Genomic DNA, 20,211 nt, shown 5'->3' with positions numbered 1-20,211 from the left:
TCGCCTTTAGATTTTTAAAACTTTTTATTGCAAGTATCTGTTGCGTTAAATATTTTAGTCAGTTCATTTACCACGAATTTAAAATCTATTGTAGTATTGTCAGTTGTGTTGAAAGAGGGTAGTCAGTTTATATCTCTTTAATTTTAAAATAATTTTACTTGCAATTCCCTGAAAGATTTGCGATTGGATTAAAAATTCTGCTATAAAGATTTCTCGCTAACAAACTTGCTTTTGTCTGAAGTTATGTGGTTCAAGTACCAATGTATGCAAGTATTTAATATTTAATAAATAATGTAAGTGAGATATTAAAGCAAAGGCCCAGTGGCTCATCACCTACGCACTCCTGTATCCAAGCTATCCTGCTTAACGGCACATAGTGCGTAACAGTTGTATTTTGTATATTCGTGATACTTGAAGTATAGAACTAAAATATCGATCATCGAAAGCAGTTAAAAGCATTTCTCAAAAATTGTTGAAAATATCGGCTTTGAAGTATTACGAGCGCCCTTAATACCCTATAGCAAGATTCTTTTTCCGTGGTCTGTGTGACTTTGTGTAGAACGCTCATCTACATTGTGGGTCGCCCATGATTTAATCCTGGCCGTGGATATCCCATCAACATTTTCGGATGCGTAAAATACGTCAGAATGAAAATAATTTAATTTGTTTTAATTTAAACAGTCTTTTATTAAGAAATTATTTTTGCAATGAAAACTGGATTTTTGTGTGCGATATGTAATTAAAAGAAACAATACGTGCATTTCTCATATAAATGACAGAAATCTGTTAATAAGCATATGTTTCACGAATTTTATATTTAAATGGCGCTGATATTCGAACTGAACGTAAAAAAAGAATAACGTAATGAGAGAAGCAAGACTCGAACCATCGACTACCACTTTTGAGGACTACTAATTTTCTGCATCTTTAACGCTTCGAGGAAATGCTAGTAGAACATGCTCCGTGTTTAAAAATCTATATCAGTCTGGATTCAAGCATTGGAATCCGTACGTGGCAGGCGACCTTACTTTAGAATATTGAAGTCGTTCGGAAAACTTTAAAGTCGATTTTATCGAGAGTTTTTGACAGTTGGATAAGACTACTTTGCTGAATTAATGATTGAGTTCTGAACTTCAGACACTATAAACATAAAAAATTACAAAAATTCAATAGCTGCATGGTCATCTTGCTAGTAAGGAAGTTGAACGGACAATTTTGCTGTTGTAATGTCGCACCGATAGGACGAAAATGACCGATTGTCAGGATTGGATGGCCTCCAGCTAAGCTGTGTTTTGTGAGACTGTAGAGGGTGCAAGATGAGAATTGATTGTGCTCCATAATAGGGGGAGAGTGCTCTGGAACAAGTTCGATCCTATACCCTACACCTCAAACGAAAATCAAAATTCGTCGAGTGCAAATAAAAAAAAAAAAAAGTTTGTATTCTTGTGTATTCCACCATTTAGAAAATACACTATCTCTTCACGTGCTATTTTCTTGGACTGTCGTCGTAAACTCGGTACAATATCGAATCTCTGTGAAAGTCAACGTAATTATTAGACATTCTCTAAATAGAGATTGAATATTAAAATAAATCTGCAGCACTCCCGAAAAATACTTACATAGAAACATATGCACATGTACATAAAACAAACATATATACAGATGCACTTAACTGTATACGTGCACACACATGTATACATTGGTATATAATAAGAGTGTTGTCCAACGGTTGCGTATGTAGCAGCAGTACCATGTGTCCAGCATTATACTTGGGAATTCATGCACTTCCTCTCCTTCGTACGCTGATATAGTCGACTTGTACCCAATAACGGACTCAAACGACGAGTTTTCATTTTACGGAGCTCATGTCTGATGTCTAATCGAAGACGGAGAGCCAGGGCAGTGACAGCGGAACGGGGCACCTCCCTTCTTCGACCGTCAGCTTCCTCCACCTTTCATGATGTGTATGATGAGGATTAAACAGTCTCTTTGAGTCTTCCTCCTACGTATTTTTCAACATTTAATTATATGCGCGAACTCTGCATGGGAAGAAATTACAATGGGAGTCACCCAAAGTTCGATCATTCGGCAACTGCTGCTCTTGCTTTATGTTAATGATCTGCCGTTTTATTTGAATCAACAACCAGAATTCGTTTGCAGATCATACAAGCATTTTGTGAAGCTAGGCAAAGAAGCAACAACAGAGAAATAGTAAATGACAAAAAATTGGTTCAAATGGCTCTGAGCACTATGGGACTTAAATTCTGAGGTCATCAGTCCCCTAGCACTTAGAACTATTCAAACCTTACTAACCTAAGGACATCACATACATCCATGCCCGAGTCAGGATTCAAACCTGCGACCGCTGCGGTCGCGCGGTTCCAGACTGTAGCGCCTAGAACTGCTCGGCCACTCAGGCCGGCAGTAAATGACATGTTTGTGAAAGTTACTAATAGGTTTTGTACAAAAAGGCTACATTCAAACCTTGAAAAAGGGCAGCTCATCCAGTTTTGTACTGTTAAAAGTATACCGCTTCCTACTAACTTAGTGTGCTAAAATGAAATCATGAATAGCGCAGTTCTCAGGTGCGCATATTGTTGAAAAAGTAAAATGAAAAAAAAAACGGATAGTGGACCTGCTAAAACGTTTATGTTTGGCTACTTTTGCCATAATAACTATTGCCAATAGTTCATCTGAGTTTGAGAGCAATGGAGATATCCTGAGATACAACATTAGAAGAAAATATGACCTGTAGTACAATTTAATGAATCTAGCTGTAGCACAAAAATGCGTACTTGACAATCTATCCATGGGAACAAAATTTCTGACAGATAACAAATATCGGGTATCAGTGAATGTCAATGAATATTTTGTACCCATACACATCATAAGCAGGTGTATAAGCGATTAGCGTTGCAATTCTATGTGACACGCAGTATGGCCACCAGATTGCATTACTGTTGATGGTTTTTAGTGGTGTTTCCAGGCCTGTTAGGATATATAAGGGGCACGAAGAGCGTCAGCTATTGAGTGATCACTGTGAAGCAGTGCGTACTCTTGTGAACACTGTATACAGCACCTGACAGTTCGAAAGGGGCCTTGCTGTGTGTCCCCATTTGACTGAATTTTGCCATATGCAGATCTGTGGGGCATTCGGATGTGACAGAAGCCCACATCGGACAGCACGGGATTATGACGGCAGTCATAACCGATGTCAAGATCCGGTCGACTATGTCTGACCATCACAATTAAGAATCGCTGGAATGAGCACCAAACACATGGTAACCTCTTCATCTGCACCTGTCATCCGAGAACAATTAATGTACTTCCTGCAACGTTCTGTGCCATACCGCATTACTGCTCGGAAATTAGCAGTAAACAGAGTGGAAAACTAGTATCCCGTACTTAGGCTGCCATTGGTACAACATTAATATCTGGATCTGTAGCGGAATCTGTGGCCAGGAAGCATGGACTGCTGATGAAAGTCGCCGCATTGTGTTCAGCGATGAATCGTGGTTCTGCACTAACACGGATGACCGTCATCGGTGAATATGTCGGCTACCTGGGGGACATGCCATACTTCCAACGTTCTGCAAAGGTACACCGATGTTACTCCTGGCGCCGAGGTGTGAGGAGCCATCGGGTATGACTTAAGATCACAGTTGGTAGTGACTGAGTGATCTCTGACTGCACAACGGTACGTCACGAATATCCTGCACCAACTGATCTGGTTCTCACATCTCCTCAAAAACCTTTGTTCAGTTTGATACCCAGTTCATCCATCTCGCACTCTTCGGTTGGCTATGAACAGTGGTACATGCATTTTTTTCTAAAATAACAATTAAACTTTTCTTAATTACTTTGATAACTTTGAAGCAATTAAATCCTTTTTTGCAAAACTGGATATCATACTGGCCACCGAGCGAGGTGGCGCAGTGGTTAGCACACTGGACTTGCATTCGGGAGGACGACGGTTCAAGCCCGTGTTCGGCCATCCTGATTAAGGTTTTCCGTGATTTCCCTAAATCGCTCCAGGTAAATGCCGGGATGATTCCTTTGAAAGGGCACGGCTGACTTCCTTCCCCGTCCTTCCCTAATCCGATGAGACCGATGACCTCGCTGTTTGTCTCTTTCCCCTAACAATCCAATCCAATCCATACTGGCCAATTTGGTACCAAATTTGTCCATTTCCCATTCTTCATTTAGCTATGAAAACTTGGACAAAAATACATTATGTAATTTCCAGGATCAAGTTTTTTGTCTGCTCAGACATTTCACCAAAAAGTGTGAAACATTTTGTAGGTGGAGATGGGTGGGATAATGGTTGTAAGCGTATTTCATATCGCTGGCTTAGTTGTGGAGTAGCTTTGCGGGCAGCCGCGTCTGCAGTAGAGATGGGCAAACTCGTTCATCCTTGGGAACTAGTTCACTGCTGATCGTTCTTTTTTGGGAACCGTTCATTTTTACTCGTTCGCCGTTCATTTGTGCTTGGTATATGGTTTTTATGAAAAACTGAAAACTAGTAGTGTAGGTGACTGAAGGATAGAGGGCACCAAGAGGGGGCACTTGCCTCCCCCTTGGAGCGTAGAGGTTTTATTCATTACAGAATTCTTATACACTTTTAGAAGTAATTTCTGTGAGTCTGCAGAACCTCTCGTTTATCCAGCCGTAGCCTGGTGTGGCTGATAGCAGGGAAATAATATAGGGTGGCGCATGGAAAACCGGCCCCGAGTACAGACTGCTCGCCAATTACGGACAATGTGTTGCCCGTTACGAGCAGATACAACAAACAGACAAACATGTAATAATTAGGCAGTGAAGAAATAATAAGCTAATGAAAGCAACAATTGCGAAACAATAGACGACTATGTGTAGAGAGCTGGAGAAGAGAAAATGAAAATCTCACGCGACGTGCATGGGCTGCAGCTCATGTAGTCTTGTAAACCTGTTGGTGGCTGTTTCCCAGCTTAATAGACCACAAGTGTCTTGTATAAAATTCTTCATTTCGAATTCCACTACATAGCTATGCTACGTCGTAAACAATAATCGTTTACACCCTATATATACTTCACGTTGTCTCTGAGTTCGTAGGCGAAGTAGAGACTTTATGGAAGCATAAAATAAAATGTGGTTTTCTCATACTTGCGTCACACGTTTTGTAAATATTATGTTTTTATATTGCATTATTAAAGTTAATGCAGCAATGATAATAATAATTAAGTTCGTAGTAATAAAGTTTTTGGTTTGAAAGTTCCTTCTGAACAAATGTTTTTGAGATAATAAGTAAATACGATTTTATGGCAATCTATGTCTTTTCAAATGGAGAGGCACCGCTTTTCCTACTGAGCCAAAATGACCCACAACCCACTTTTTTTTCTTCAAAGAAACCAAACTAGCAGGTAATCTAAATTGGAAACAACCAAACTTAAAAATAATTAGAGCCTTCCTAAATGTAATGTTTTGTATATGAAAGATACATGAAAATCGTTTTATATGAGTTTTCTTACACTAAAAATTAAGCAAATTATTGAAAGTTAGCTGCTAAATCAAGTCGATGAAACCAAAAAATTTATGAATAACAAAAAAAAACTTGGCTTGTTCTAAGTATGTCTTCTGCTGTTCATCAATATAATGATGTGAGCTGATATGCCCTTTTGTTACCTGAAAAGACGTACCTATTACATACAACGTAATTTTTATGTTATTTGCGTAACTATAAAATACTTTTTGATTACCGGTCGTGGACGCTGAATAGCTAGAAGCAAGTCCAAGAACAGTTTGGAACACATGTAAAATAGGCGAGCGCAGTGAACGAAACGAGCAACTGGATACTGAACCAACTAGGAGCAGTCGGCAGCGGAACTGAGACAGGTGGTCATGCGAAGAACGACGAGTGCGGCCGAGGGAGACCGAGACTGAGACAAGCACGCGACCGAGGCTGGAACGAGAACTGCCGAAGTGACCGCCGCGACCGAAGTGAACTAGTGAACTATGAACCGATCGTTCCCTGGAATTTGTTCCTTGGTCCTTTCGTTCATCTTGGTGAACCGTTCCTTTGCAGCCGTTCGTTCGCGAACTACCCATCTCTAGTCTGTAGCGAGTCGAGCGCGGGGCACGGAATTGTTATGTTGTGTGGTGTGTAGCTCTGCATGTCAGAGGCATTGTTAGCATCGAAGTTGAAGTGTTGCTACAAGTGCTATTACAGTAAAGTGATAAAATTAGTAAATGATTCAGAGGAAAGTGCGTCAAGAAGTAATTTAAAAATGAGCAGTGCTGCTGATAACGTATTTTGTGTATCCTCTCGCTGCGTGTCGTACCGTACTGTATCAATCGTCCGCGCCGTGTTCGGTCTCCCAGAATGAACTGATGTGAATCAGTAGAAATTAGTTACCATAAAAGAGTGCAGTCAAGTGCCAGTGTCTTGTAGCGAGCGTGAGAACGTGCGTTCGATTATCGTGTTTCCGCAATATTAATACTCAGCCGCACCGCGACCGTTACGCGCACGCTCGTACAAGTGAGAACTGAGAACTGAAAAAATTAACTTTACGAACAGTGTTATATCATTGCTAGTGCCAAGGAGGACTATTACCAGATATCTGTATGTGTGACGAGCGTCCGCATCATCAACAATCACCTGCGTCGTGTCGGTTACGCGTACGCTCGTCTGAGTGATATTGTGGACAGATAATCATCAAGATTGCCAATTGGGATAAACATTTATGAATTAGAGTGTAAACAGTGCAACCTGCGATTTTCTTGAATCGTCTCGGAACATAGTTGTTCATACCAGACGTCGAACACTGTTGTGTTTTAATGTTGAGTGGCTCCCCTAAACCCGCCTGCGTCTTTCGATAGATAATTTCAGTCAAGCCAGCAGCAGTGTGGAGTAGAACAGTACGACCGCCGCGGGATTATCAGGTACGTGGCGTGGACAGGGCGCACGGTCAAGAAACGGTCAAGGAACGACAACCAAGTTTAAAAATACCCCACCCATTTGTACAGCCGGGCGTGTTACATCGTCTTGCAAGTATTTTTAATGGTCGTAGGTTTTGCCCCAATGTTCGGACAGTTAATAGTTTTAGTCTGCTGTCGGCCTTTTTCATGGGCTGGAGGTGAGTGCCCCTAGTTAGCTTTTGATGCTTTTAGTCCACAGTGTTTCAGGTCGGCCCTCGCTATGCCCACCTGTCCTCGTCGGAGCGAGCGCATGGCAGCCCTGTGGATATGGTAACGCAGAGAGGCTGTAGCGAGGCGGCGCGACCTCGGCCGGCAGCCGGCCACCTGTTGCGTCACTTCCGCGCCGCTGGCGGCCTTGCAGAGGACAGCCGGACCTGCCGCCGCGCCGAGGCGAAGCCAGGACAGCGGGCCGATGCCGGTGAATGGCTAGCAGGGGAGTCTCCAAACGTGAAGGAGCAGGCACTTGTGCCGTTCTCGGTCATTTACATAACAGAGGAGTTTGTCAGTCATGTTGCAAATGCTATAATAAGGATCAAATTCGGTTCAGAAACGGTAAAGCAACCAGAGATGCTGTAAAACTTCCTGGCAGATTAAAACTATGTGTCGGACCCAGACTCGAACTCGGAACCTTTGCCTTTCGCGGGTAAGTGCTCTACCAACTGAGCTACCCAAGCACGACTCACGCCCCCTCCTCACAGCTTTACTTCTGCCAGTACCTCGTCTCCTACCTTCCAAACGTTACAGAAGCTCTCCTGCGAACCAGCAGAACCAGCACTCCTGAAAGAAAGGACATTACGGACACGTGGCTTAGCCACAGCCTGAGGGATGTTTCTAGAATGAAATTTTCATTCTACAGCGGAGTGTGTGCTGATATGAAACTTCTTGGCAGATTAAAACTGTGTGCCGGACCGACACTCGAACTCGGGACCAAGGTTCGCAAGGTTCTGCAAGGTTCGCAGGAGAGCTTCTGTAAAGTTTGGAAGGTAGGAGACGAGGTACTGCTAGAAGTAAAGCTGTGAGCACGGGGTGTGAGTCGTGCTTGGGTAGCTCAGTTGGTAGAGCACTTGCCCGCGAAAGGCAAAGGTCCCGAGTTCGAGTCTCGGTCCGGCACACAGTTTTAATCTGCCAGGAAGTTTCGTATCAGCGCACACTCCGCTGCAGAGTGAAAATCTCGTTCTGGAAACATCCCCCAGGCTGTGGCTAATCCATGTCTCCGCATTATCCTTTCTTTCAGGAGTGCTAGTTCTGCAGGGTTCGCAGGAGAGCTTCTGTTAAGTTTGGAAGGTAGGAGACGAGGTACTGGCAGAAGTAAAGCTGTGAGGACGAGGAGTGAGTCGTGCTTGGGTAGCTCAGTTGGTAGAGCACTTGCTCGCGAAAGGCAAAGGTCCCGAGTTTGAGTCTCGGTCCGGCACACAGTTTTAATCTGCTAGGAAGTTTCATATCAGCGCCAATTCCGCTGCAGAGTGAAAATCTCATTCAAGAGAGGCTGTAGGTTGTGAATGCTTGAAGACAGAACGATAAAAAATGAACAAGGGGGTGTATATTTGTTTTATCTGCTGGAAGAAGTGTTTCACTTAAGTCAACTGGAGTATATTGCTAAGAACTGTCAAAGATGTGTGCATAGACTGGGAAGGGGACGTACAGTAAGTAAAAAGTCACAAAGGAGGGAATGAGAAGACGGAAGAGATGAGCACTGGAAAGTGTGTAAGGCAATGACGCTTAATGTCAAGGAAGCTGATCAACACGAAAGGAGAGGAAGTGCAACGTAAGGCTATAGGAGATGCAAGGGGCGCTGCAATTGAAGGAGAAAGGATAAATACTGTAAAATATGGGAGTAATCAAGCTGGTAGAATGAGAAGAGACGTACATAAGACGTCGAAGAATAGTGCAGTGCCGGCCGGGGTGGCCGAGCGGTTCTAGGCGCTACAGTATGGAGCCGCGCGGCCGCTACGGTCGCAGGTTCGAATCCTCCCTCGCGCATGGATGTGTGTGATGCCCTTAGGTTAGTTAGGTTTAAGTAGTTCTAAGTTCTAGGGGACTGATGACCTTAGAAGTTAAGTCCCACAGTGCTCAGAGCCATTTTTTTTTAATAGTGCCGAAGGGGCAAGGAGTATCGAATGAAGATAAATATAGGAAAGACAAAAGAGATGAAGGAAGCTCTAGTTAGCATATTCCTAAGCGGAAAAAAGATAGAACAAGTAAAATTCATTCTGTACCTGGGATGTTTCAAGGCCTAGAATGGAACCTCATTTTGAGGTTTATGTTCGGACTTATGGGCGGCCTCCTATATTTTTTTTTTCTTCTTTCCCTTTTTATTCGTTCGATTCCACTTGGTATAATTCTGCATAATTGTATAGGACTTATATGTAGGGAGGTAGACATTTTTTGATATACAGAGATCGAGAATCTTCTTTGTCACTATGACTATATGAGGCAGCTACTGTCGTTGCATTAATCCTCTCAACACAGTGCGAGGTTCTAATAGGTTCTAATGTGGTGCCTACGGGACATAGTGTGTGATGATTTTTATAGTACGATTGCATGGTTTAATTCGTGAATGCAATTGGGTTTTAAAACAAACTTCTTATGCTTCATGTCGTTAACATTGCGGCAGCTATTTATCGCACCACACAAAACACGACCTAGCCGACACATACGTAACTTATGTATTCTGACATGGTTATGTCACATTTTACTGTATTCTAATTTAATTTATAGTTCATTTGTATTAGTTAATTATTTAAAAAATAAAAACATAAGAAAATTCTTCCACTGCTTATATGATTCTATACAGTACATTTCATTGTTATGATGCATGGCCTGTTATTACTGTGTGGTACGGATTTATGAATTATAGCGTATACATATGTTCCTCTATAATGCTATATTCGAGTAAAACAGTAAAACTATTAAGAACAGCATGACATACTAAATATTTTTATGGTAGTACTTTTGTTCTACTCATTATACAGGGGCCTGAAGATGGCATCAATTTAATGCCGTAACTGGTAGCATATAAGAAGTCACAAAATAAATTTCTACAATGGTAAATTAGTGCATCAAGAAATATATGCCAGTCGTCCCACAGCACATCAAGAAATAAGGAGGAGGATATCTACAGAAAAGATAACATTTGAGAAGTTGCAACAGTTATTAACGGTAGAAGAATTCCAATGGAGCTGAAGAAAAATAGCTGCTAAATCTCATGTCTGGGGTGCGGTGTTGTCCCCAAGTGAATCTTAAGGAAAGTTAAAAAGAAGGAAGAAAGATATTTAGCTTTTTTTGAAATGTGTCTATGGAGAAGAATACGTAAGGTGAAGTAGACTGACAGACTTAATAATGAAGAAGTAATGAAGAAAACGGGAAGAAACAGACAGAGGAAAAAATCTCGACTGGGATGTATACTGGTACTGGATAGGAATTGTCTGCAACAAAGAATTATAGAGGGAAAAGTGGAAGGAATGAGAGGAAGAGGTAGGAAAAGACATGGAATGATGGATGACATTAGAACACGATGAACATACAAATATACGTATGAAGGAAGATGCTCAGAACAGAACGCAATGAAGAGCAAAATAAATAAGGTTGCAAGGATAGACGATATCCATGTAAACCAAATTAAAAATTTGAAGGTAAAATAATGTAATGGCTGAGATAACTCTTCATCAATAACGTAATAATCGCCCACTTCTCTGACATCCGTAGGAAATGGAAAGTTACTGGATCCCAAAACCAGTAAAGCTCCTGCTTCTTTCTATATGACTCTTGTCCTAAAGCTGTGAAATCTGTGAGCGAATTTTACAGCACCGTCTTTCAAATGCAGTGAATCCTCTTTTCACTGCTCAACAGACCAGTTTCTGCAAAGGAAAAATGCACCACTTTGGAAACATTGAACTTCATACATTTAGTTGAGAATGGCTCTTAAAATCATAAATCATGCATACGGCCTAGGCGGGTCACTCTGCCGCCAACAAAACAGCTAATCCCAGACGTACAGTGCAAAAGATCTACACCACAACAACATACTAGGCAATGACCATGGCAGTCAGAGGTCTCCTCGGAACCCGCAGGTCCTTTCTGAAATTCCAGGACGGAAGAATCATGTAAGCAGAGAAAGAAACGCTGTGCTCTCCCACATGCTTTTTCGTAGTACGAAATGACGCCACAGATACGCTGTAGGTCGGTCAGGGCAGTCCGTTTGAACACGATGAAGCGAGGCTTCCAAAAGCTCTAGAGAGGCTTGAACAATACGTTGTCCGGATCCAACATAAGCCTCACCTCAAAAAGCCAAGATTCGTGCGTTTCATGTCTGCAGCAGCCTCCTGGGTCCCATGTCAGATACGCATTGGTTGGCACACTGAGTACGCATTTGGGAATATGACGGTTCAAATCAGCGTCCGACCATCCAAATTTAGGTTTCCCGTGATTTCCCAAAATCGCTGTAGGAAAGTGCCAGGATGGTTCGTTTGAAAGTGGCTGGCTCGTTTACTTCCCTAACATTGAAAGAATCCGAGCACGTGCTCCGAGTGGGTTGTCGATGGGACGTGGAAAACCTAATCTTCCTACCTTCCTTTTCAAGGTTAGATGGAGAGGAACGCTGTTGGAACACCGTCCTTTTACCAAACGCTTCGATGTCACCCTGGACAGAGACATGACATAAAAACACTATTGCGACAGCAAAAAAGTGAAGCTCAGTGTCAGAAACAATATCGGCAGAAAAATGGTAGAGTCAGATTGGAGTGCTGCAATACAGTGATTCACCCTAGCAGTGCCAACATAATTTTCATAACGGGCATTACGAAGAGAGAAGGGAGAGGGATTACTTTATGTCTACCTTACAAAAGCTGAATAAAAAAAACAAAATTCGCTAGCTGGAGTTGACTTATATTAACAACATATCTTTGAAGAGATAGACACTGATGTGTAAGTGGGTCCATCTTTTATCACAGCCTTAGCAGTATCAATGCACTTTCAATAACATGTACTACCGACTGGAGGGGGGTATGGGGCAGTGTGTGCGTTATTCCCACCATAAAAAATTTAAAAATGCAAAATTAGTTAAATGTTGTTCACTTATACTCACAACATACTTTGTAAAGCTATTTGATGCGTAAGTATGGTGTTGAACCTTGGAAACATTGAATATGACATTCATTCGAGTAAGTGACATCTGCTACTAAGTACAAAGATGTGAACTTTAAAAAAAATTTTGAAAATATTCATGGAATCTGGTAGAGCAATTCATTAAAAACAATATTTATTTCAAACTTTTAAAATATAAAGTAACTGACTAGATTGTATGAAGTAACGCCACTCCCTCCCCCTCCTGCTATTGCGAGTGTTAAAATAGAAGCGCTGGTTTTGCATAAAAACATACGTAAAGTATTCAACAGAAAATATACGGTGCATGGCGAAGAATAGTTACTACTGACATCAGCCACTTCTTATCTTGTCAAATTCGCAAGAGGTGTGACGGACAAATGAGAGTGTGTATCCATCAGCAAAAGCCTTAATGTCTCTAATTTTATTCTGATGGATCCTTTGAGTGGCACACCGTGGTATCAGCGGAATGATAACACAATTTTCATCGAATAACGATTAACCGTCAGATTTCCGCAAGATCGAACTCGCCTTTTCTCACATACCTGATAGTCTACCTTATGCTTTGGTATGGACTGTACTCACCTGTTACGATCCCAGCAGTGCGTTAAGTCACTGAATTCATCCTTTGGATGTTGACTCGATGGTCAAGCTAGGCACGAGGGTTATGTATACAGACTTTTGTACCCAGATCCAATTTCCCAGCATATTAGCAGTTACCTTGGCGCCCGCTGCTTTGCTCGCTAGACTGTATTGTGAGATCAGATCCTTTTCTTTAATCGAATTTTTATGTTATTCATAAATTGCAGCATCATCTAAGCTATAGAAGCTATAAAGTCATGGTCTTTTCCGAATGTTCTGATAAAAAAGCAAATATGATAACTCGAATAGGACTTCGTCAATCCTGCCTTTCAGTCTCTTTTAATAGTTCTAAAGAAACCTCATTTCATTAACACAAAAATTTTCACCCCCTATTTCATCCCCTTACGGACTGAATTTCCAAAAAACACTGAAACACGTAGTTTTTTATACAGGGTGTTACAAAAAGGTACGGCCAAACTTTCAGGAAACATTCCTCACACACAAACAAAGAAAATGTGTTATGTGGACATGTGTCCGGAAACGCTTACTTTCCATGTTAGAGCTCATTTTATTACTTCTCTTCAAATCACATTAATCATGGAATGGAAAAACACAGCAACAGAACGTACCAGCGTGACTTCACACACTTTGTTACAGGAAATGTTCAAAATGTCCTCCGTTAGCGAGGATACATGCATCCACCCTCCGTCGCATGGAATCCCTGATGCGCTGATGCAGCCCTGGAGAATGGCGTATTCTATCAAAGCCGTCCACAATACGAGCACGAAGAGTCTCTACATTTGGTACCGGGGTTGCGGAGGCAAGAGCTTTCTAATGCCCCCATAAATGGAAGAGTGTTGAGGTCAGGAGAGCGTGGAGGCCATAGAATTGGTCCGCCTCTACCAATCCATCGGTCACCGAATCTGTTGTTGAGAAGCGTACGAACACTTCGACTGAAATGTGCGGGAGCTCCATCGTGCATGAACCACATGTTGTGTCGTACTTGTAAAGGCACATGTTGTAGCAGCACAGGTAGAGTATCCCGTATGAAAGCATGATATCGTGCTCCATTGAGCGTAGGTGGAGGAACATACTGACGAAACTTAAATGAGCTCTAACATGGAAATTAAGCGTTTCCGGACACATGTCCACATAACATCTTTTCTTTATTTGTGTGTGAGGAATGTTTCCTGAAAGTTTGGCCGTATCTTTTTGTAACACCCTGTATTTAACTGGGATGTCAAATACCAGTTTTCTCAGATGTAGCTTTAAAAATGCTTTAGCAGTACTTCAATAATGATTTATTTTCAAAAAAAAAAAAAAACTTTCACTGCCTTGCCCCCTTAGTAACTGAATTTTCAAAACGGCTGAAACATCTTTTTTTATTTCTCACATAGAAACCAAATACCAATTTTCGTAGTTCTAGTTTCAAAATTGCCTTAAGAGCCACATATTACTAAAAATGCTTTTATCCCCTGTTTCATCCCCTTAGGAGTGGAATTTCGACAATCATTTCTTAAACGATGCCTACAGTATATGATCCATACCATCGCCAAATGTCAAGCTTTCATCCTTGGCGCTCTGGTCCGTGCAATGATGAATCAGTGAATCTGTCTGGCCCTATTTTGCCCCCTTAGGGGTTGAAGTTTCAAAAAGCAGTGAAACACGTATGTTTTTATTTCCAACCTAGAAGTCAAATACAAGTTTTCAAAGATGCTTACACAATGACATATGCTTACATAATGAAATATTTTTACAAAACAGCTCACTCACTATTTCACCGCCTTAGTGGTTGAATTTCCGAAAAAAATTTTGAAACAGTTATTTTTTTAATTGGTAACAGAGGAGTCAGTTTTCATAGATGTAGTTTTAAATAAAACTTTATAAGTTCTATAATAATAATTTATTTAGGTAAAAATTTCACCAACTATTCACGACCAAAGGGGTTATATTTACAAAATGCTGAAACACGTATTTCTTTATTTATGACCTAGGAACCAAATACCAATTTTCGTAGGAATAGCTTCAAAATTGCTTTAACAGCGATATATTTTCACAGAGCATTTCATCCACTATTTCACGCCCTTACAGGCGGAATTACGAAAAATCACTTCTTAAACAACGCCTACAGTCTAAGATTAACCGCATCTGCAAAATTTAAACTTTCTATCCTTAATGTGTTGGGCAGGGTCATGATTAAGTGAGTGAATCAGTCAGTCGGGACATTGCCTTCTATTCGTATACAGAGATTAATAGCAGCCCTAAATTTGTTTTTTGTACATCAACTGCAGACTTAACTACATTATTTTTCGCTCCGTTTCTGACGCAGAACAATGAAGACAACAACTGGATCTTACACAGCCAGAGCACGTAGCAGCGACACAGTGCGTCAGACATAATACGACGTTGCTGCAGGGCGGCCACTGGTAGCCATCAACGATGTTTACAAGGTCCACCGTAACGCCTTGTTTAGCCCGTGGGTGCCAGGTGCTGTGCTGCCGTACAACGACGCGGCCATCATGATACCAGACACGGCCACAAGCAATATTTTCATCACGAGCACGCTGGTGACGCATGGAGCCAGTAATTCGAGCCACAATACAGGAGCACACTTCGGCACTTGACACTCAGTAGCGGCGCCGGTGACAGAGCTGTCCGGAACTTGTAACAGTGGATCCAAAAGCCTGAAATGCGATAGGGAGCTGGTGTTGTCTGGAAAGGTACTGAGCCATAATGAATTTATTAACGTTTCTTAAAAAACTAAAGAATTAATGTTTAAAACTAAACATCCAAGAATAACATTAACTGAAAAGACTAAATTTTAATAGCCAACCGGTGACAAACACCTCAAAAGGGTAAGAATATACAATCACTTCCTTTTGGTAAAGAGTATGAATTGAAGCAAAAACATTACAATTACATTACAAATAGCGAAACATATGATCAAATGATTAAGTCACAAAACTTAACCATCTGCGCTACCACAGTACTAGAAACCTTCATTAAATTATTCAGTCATTATACTCAGGCATCTTTAACAAGATAACAGTTAACAAGAGATACAATCACTTAGCCTGTAGCACAGAGATAATTCGTTAATTATTTAGTAAAAGTTAACATACCACAAATACAGAAATTCTTCTTTACCTTTTTTTATGTATATGCAGACAATTTAGTAAACAGCTCGACCCCGTGATACTAGATAACAGAAAAGGTAATTACAGACATGCCTCAGAAATAAGGTAGCTAGATTCAACAATTTGCACTATACAGGGTAAGTCACCTAACGTTACCGCTGGATATATTTCGTAAACCACATCAAATACTGACGAACCGATTCCACAGACCGAACGTGAGGAGAGGGGCTAGCGCAATTATTTAAAACAAACCATACAAAAATGCACGGAAGTATGTTTTTAACACAAACCTGCGTTTTTTAAAATGGAACCACGTTAGTTTTGTTAGCACATCTGAACATATAAACAAATACGTAATCAGTGCCGTTTGTTGCATTGTAAAATGTTAATTACATCCGGAGATATTGTAACCTAAAGTTGACGCGTGAAACCTCCGATGTTCTGTTGCGTGTTGTAACAAACATGGGCCACGGTCGGCGAGCAGCATCTGCAGGGACATGTTTACGATGACGACCGTGTTTACGAGTGTGGCTGTAGTGCGCTGTTGTGGTTTGGTCTAGCTGTCTCAGTGTCCGCATGTAGCGCTTGCTGCTATTGTTATTCTGCATTCGTCTCCGCACTCAGACCAACTGTAGTACACCGTGTTACCAGACGTCTGTGATAGTGTGGTGTTGTAGGAACTGTGACCATGGTGTATTCGAACTCTGAAAAGGCGGAGATGATACTCATCTATGACGAGTGTCGACGAAGTGCAGCTGAAGCCTGCAGGGTGTATGCAGAATGGTACCCGGACAGAGAGCATCCAACGTGCCGCACATTGTAAAACATCTACTGTCAACTGTATGCAACAGGTATGGTCGTAGCATGCAAACGGGTCCGTAACAGGCGAAGCGGGTGCAGTTGGTGTGTTAGCTGCAGTTGCCGTGAACCCACACATGAGTACACGGGACATTGCGAGAGCCGGTGGACTGAGTCAAAGCAGTGTCATGCGCATACTGCATCGTCACCGCTTTCACCCGTTTCATGTGGCGCTACATCAGCAATTACATGGTGATGACTTTAATCATCGAGTGCAATTCTGTCAATGGGCATTAACAGAGAATGCGTTGCAGTTCTACCTGTTTACCGATGAAGCGGGCTTCACAAACCACGAAGCAGTGAATCTACGGAACATGCATTACTGGTCCGTGGACAATCCTCGCTGGCTCAGACAGGTAGAGCGACAGCGACCGTGGACTGTAAATGTATGGTGAGGAATCATTGGCGACCACCTCATTGGTCCTCACTTCATTGCAGGGGCCCAAACAGCTGCAACATACATCGTGCTTCTACAGAATGATCTGCCAACGTTGCTCGAAAATGTCCCACTAGAAACGCGTCGACGTATGTGATATCAGCATGATGGTGCACCTGCACATTCCGCAATTAACACTAGGCTGACCCTTGACAGGATGTTCGACGGGCGTTTCATAGGACGTGGAGGACGCATAAATTGGCCAGCCCGTTCTCCTGATCTTACACCTCAGGACTTCTTTCTGTGGGGTACGTTAAAGGAGAATGTACACCGTGATGTGCCTACAGCCCCAGAGGATATGAAACAACGTATTGTGGCAGCCCGCGGCGACATTACACCAGATGTACAGCGGCGTGTACATTCATTACGCCAGAGATTGCAATTGTGTGCAGAAAATGATGGCCACCACATTGAACATCTATTGGCCTGACATGTCGGAACACACTCTATTCCACTCTATTGGTCTGACATGTCGGAACACACTCTATTCCACTCCGTAATTGAAAACGGAAACCACGTGTGTACGGGTACCTCACCCCTCATGGTAATGTACATGTGCGTCAGTGAAAAAGACCAATGAAAATGTGTTAGCATGTGGACGTTATGTGCTGTTCCAGTCTCTTCTGTACCTAAGGTCCATCACCGTTCCCTTTGGATCCCTACGTAATTCGGTGCTCTCCGATACACACGACCGAACAGCGGAGGAGTGGTACTCAAGCGTCAACTTTAAGTTACAATATTTCCGGATGTAATTAACATTTTACAATGCAACAAACGGCACTGATTACGTATTTGTTTATATGTTCAGATGTGCTAACAAAACTAACGGGGTTCCATTTAAAAAAACGTAGGTTTGTGTTAAAAAACATACTTCCGTGCATTTGTTTATGGTTTGTATTAACCAATTACACTAGCCCCTCTCCTCACGTTCGGTCTGTGGAATCGATTCGTCAGTATTTGATGTGGTTTACGAAATATATCCAGCGGTAATGTTAGGTGACTCACCCTGTATACTATAAAGTACAATTCGTAAATCAGAAGAATAACATCTCCATTCTGTACTTTTAGATTCTAAAATCATTTTGGGGTTGTGACAGCCACAAGCCAACACACCTTGACAGAGCTGGGCTCACGTAATACCCCACAAAACCTTCATAAATAACACATTGATCTACGAGGGCGAGTCAAATGAAAACCTTAAATTTGTAATAACAAATCGAAATTTTGCGCCGTTATCCCGTAAGCTGGTAAGAGTGCTACAAACAGCGTGCAGAATGGCCTGTAGGTGGCAGCATAGTGCAGTTGCACCCACACCGTCGCAGTATTAGTATAAAGATGGCCGCCCCACTTGCGACTTGCACCAGGGAAGAACAGCGTTTCGTTATTCGGTTTTTGTGTAGTGAAGGTGTGAAACCTATTGAAATTGATCTACGAATGAAGGTTCAGTACGGTGATGCATGTTTGTCACAGCAGCAAGTCTACGAATGCAGTAGGAAGTTCGCAAATGGTGTAATTTTAGTAGAAGATGCTCCTCGTCCAGGTCAGTTACAACGAGTTGTGACTCCACAGAACATTGCAGCAGTTGAAGCCATAGTGAAGGAAAACCGCCGAGTGACACTGAATGACATTGCAAGCAAGTTTACAGTTTAGTCATGGGTCAGCACACCACATTGTGCATGATGTGCTCCGGTTTCACAAAGTGTCTGCAAGATGGGTGCCACGGCAGCTGATTCCTGAAGTGAGAGAATGTCGTGTTGATGCCTGTGAAGAACTTCTTCGGCGCTTTCAAAGAGAAGGTGATGACTTCCTTGCAAGAATCCTTACTGGGAACGAAACCTGGGTTCACTTCCATCACCCGGAAACGAAGAGCACTCCGTCGTCAGACCACGAGGAGTATCCTACAGGGACCATCCGACCGCCGTGTCATCCGCAGTGGAGGATGCGGAAAGGAGAGGCGTGTGGTCAGCATACCACACACCCAGTCGTTATGATGGTATTCTTGACCGAAGCTGCTACTATTCGGTCGAGTAGCTCCTCAATTGGCATCACGAGGCTGAGTGCCTCCGAAAAACGGGAACAGCGCATGGCGGCCTGGATGGTCACCCATCCAAGTGCAGACCACGCCCGACAGCGCTTAACTTCGGTGATCTCACGGGAACCGGTGTATCCACCGAGGCAAGGCCGTTGCCTGAAACGAAGAGAGCGAGCAAGGAATGGCGCCATTCCTCATCACCAAACTCAAAGAAGTTTCGAACAGAACCATCATCAGGGAAGGTTATGCTGACTCTCTTTTGGTACGAAAAAGGCGTGATTTTGGAGCTTTACGTGTCTAGAGGGACCGCTGCTACCAGTGCATCATACACAGATCTCCTAAAAAATCATCTGTGGCCTGCAATCAAATCAAATCGACGTGGATTGCTGTCAGCAGGTGTCCTTGTGCGACATGACAATGCAAGGCCCCACACTGCCCGTCCAACAGTTGCAACATTCACAGACCTGCATGTTGAGTGTCTTGCTCATCCACTGCACTCACCAAACCTTGCCCCAAGTGATTTCCATGTGTTTGGACCACTCAAAGACGCAATGCGAGGAAAGAAGTTCCGTTATGATGAAGAGGTAGGCCTCGCGGTGCATGAATGGTTGCGCGGACTACCAACAGATTTTTTTTCTAAAGGAATTTATGCACTTTGTAAGCGCTGGAGGACTTGCACTGAGCGAGGGGGAGATTGTGTTGAAAAGTGATACAGCATTGTACCACTTCTGCGCAATAAATAATATTTAAAAAAATATTTAAGGTTTTCATTTGACTCACCCTCGTGTATAACAACAGGCACCAGGATACGTAATCAAAATAACTACCACACGACACCAAGTGATGTGCACACTCATCGGATGCTCACCGTGATTTCTCGTAAAATCCAGCGCCCATTGTCAAACGCTTGCTTAGAGAGTGCCGAGAGAAGGCTGTAACGAAGATTAATCGTAGTCGGAAACCCAAAGGTATCATCCAGCAGACGCCACCGCGTCCAGTACTGGCAAAGGTCACACCGTACTCCAACCCAGCACCACAATGGACACAAACTGCTTGCAACTTCAATAGCAGAGGAAGCGCTAAATACTGTGCATCGTGCCGAAGTAGCTTTT

General features: G+C 42.5%; 1 pseudogene; it reads right to left on the bottom strand.

The window, feature by feature from the left end:
- Positions 1 to 19,138: 19,138 nt before the first annotated feature.
- Positions 19,139 to 19,256, bottom strand: LOC126417862 (5S ribosomal RNA; annotated as a pseudogene).
- Between the last annotated feature and the right edge of the window lie 955 nt (positions 19,257 to 20,211).

Source organism: Schistocerca serialis, chromosome 8 (assembly GCF_023864345.2).
Source record: "Schistocerca serialis cubense isolate TAMUIC-IGC-003099 chromosome 8, iqSchSeri2.2, whole genome shotgun sequence".
NCBI classification, from domain to species: domain Eukaryota; kingdom Metazoa; phylum Arthropoda; class Insecta; order Orthoptera; family Acrididae; genus Schistocerca; species Schistocerca serialis.
The sequence above is the reverse complement of the archived record's forward strand: the minus strand, read 5'-3'. Positions and strand labels throughout refer to the sequence as shown.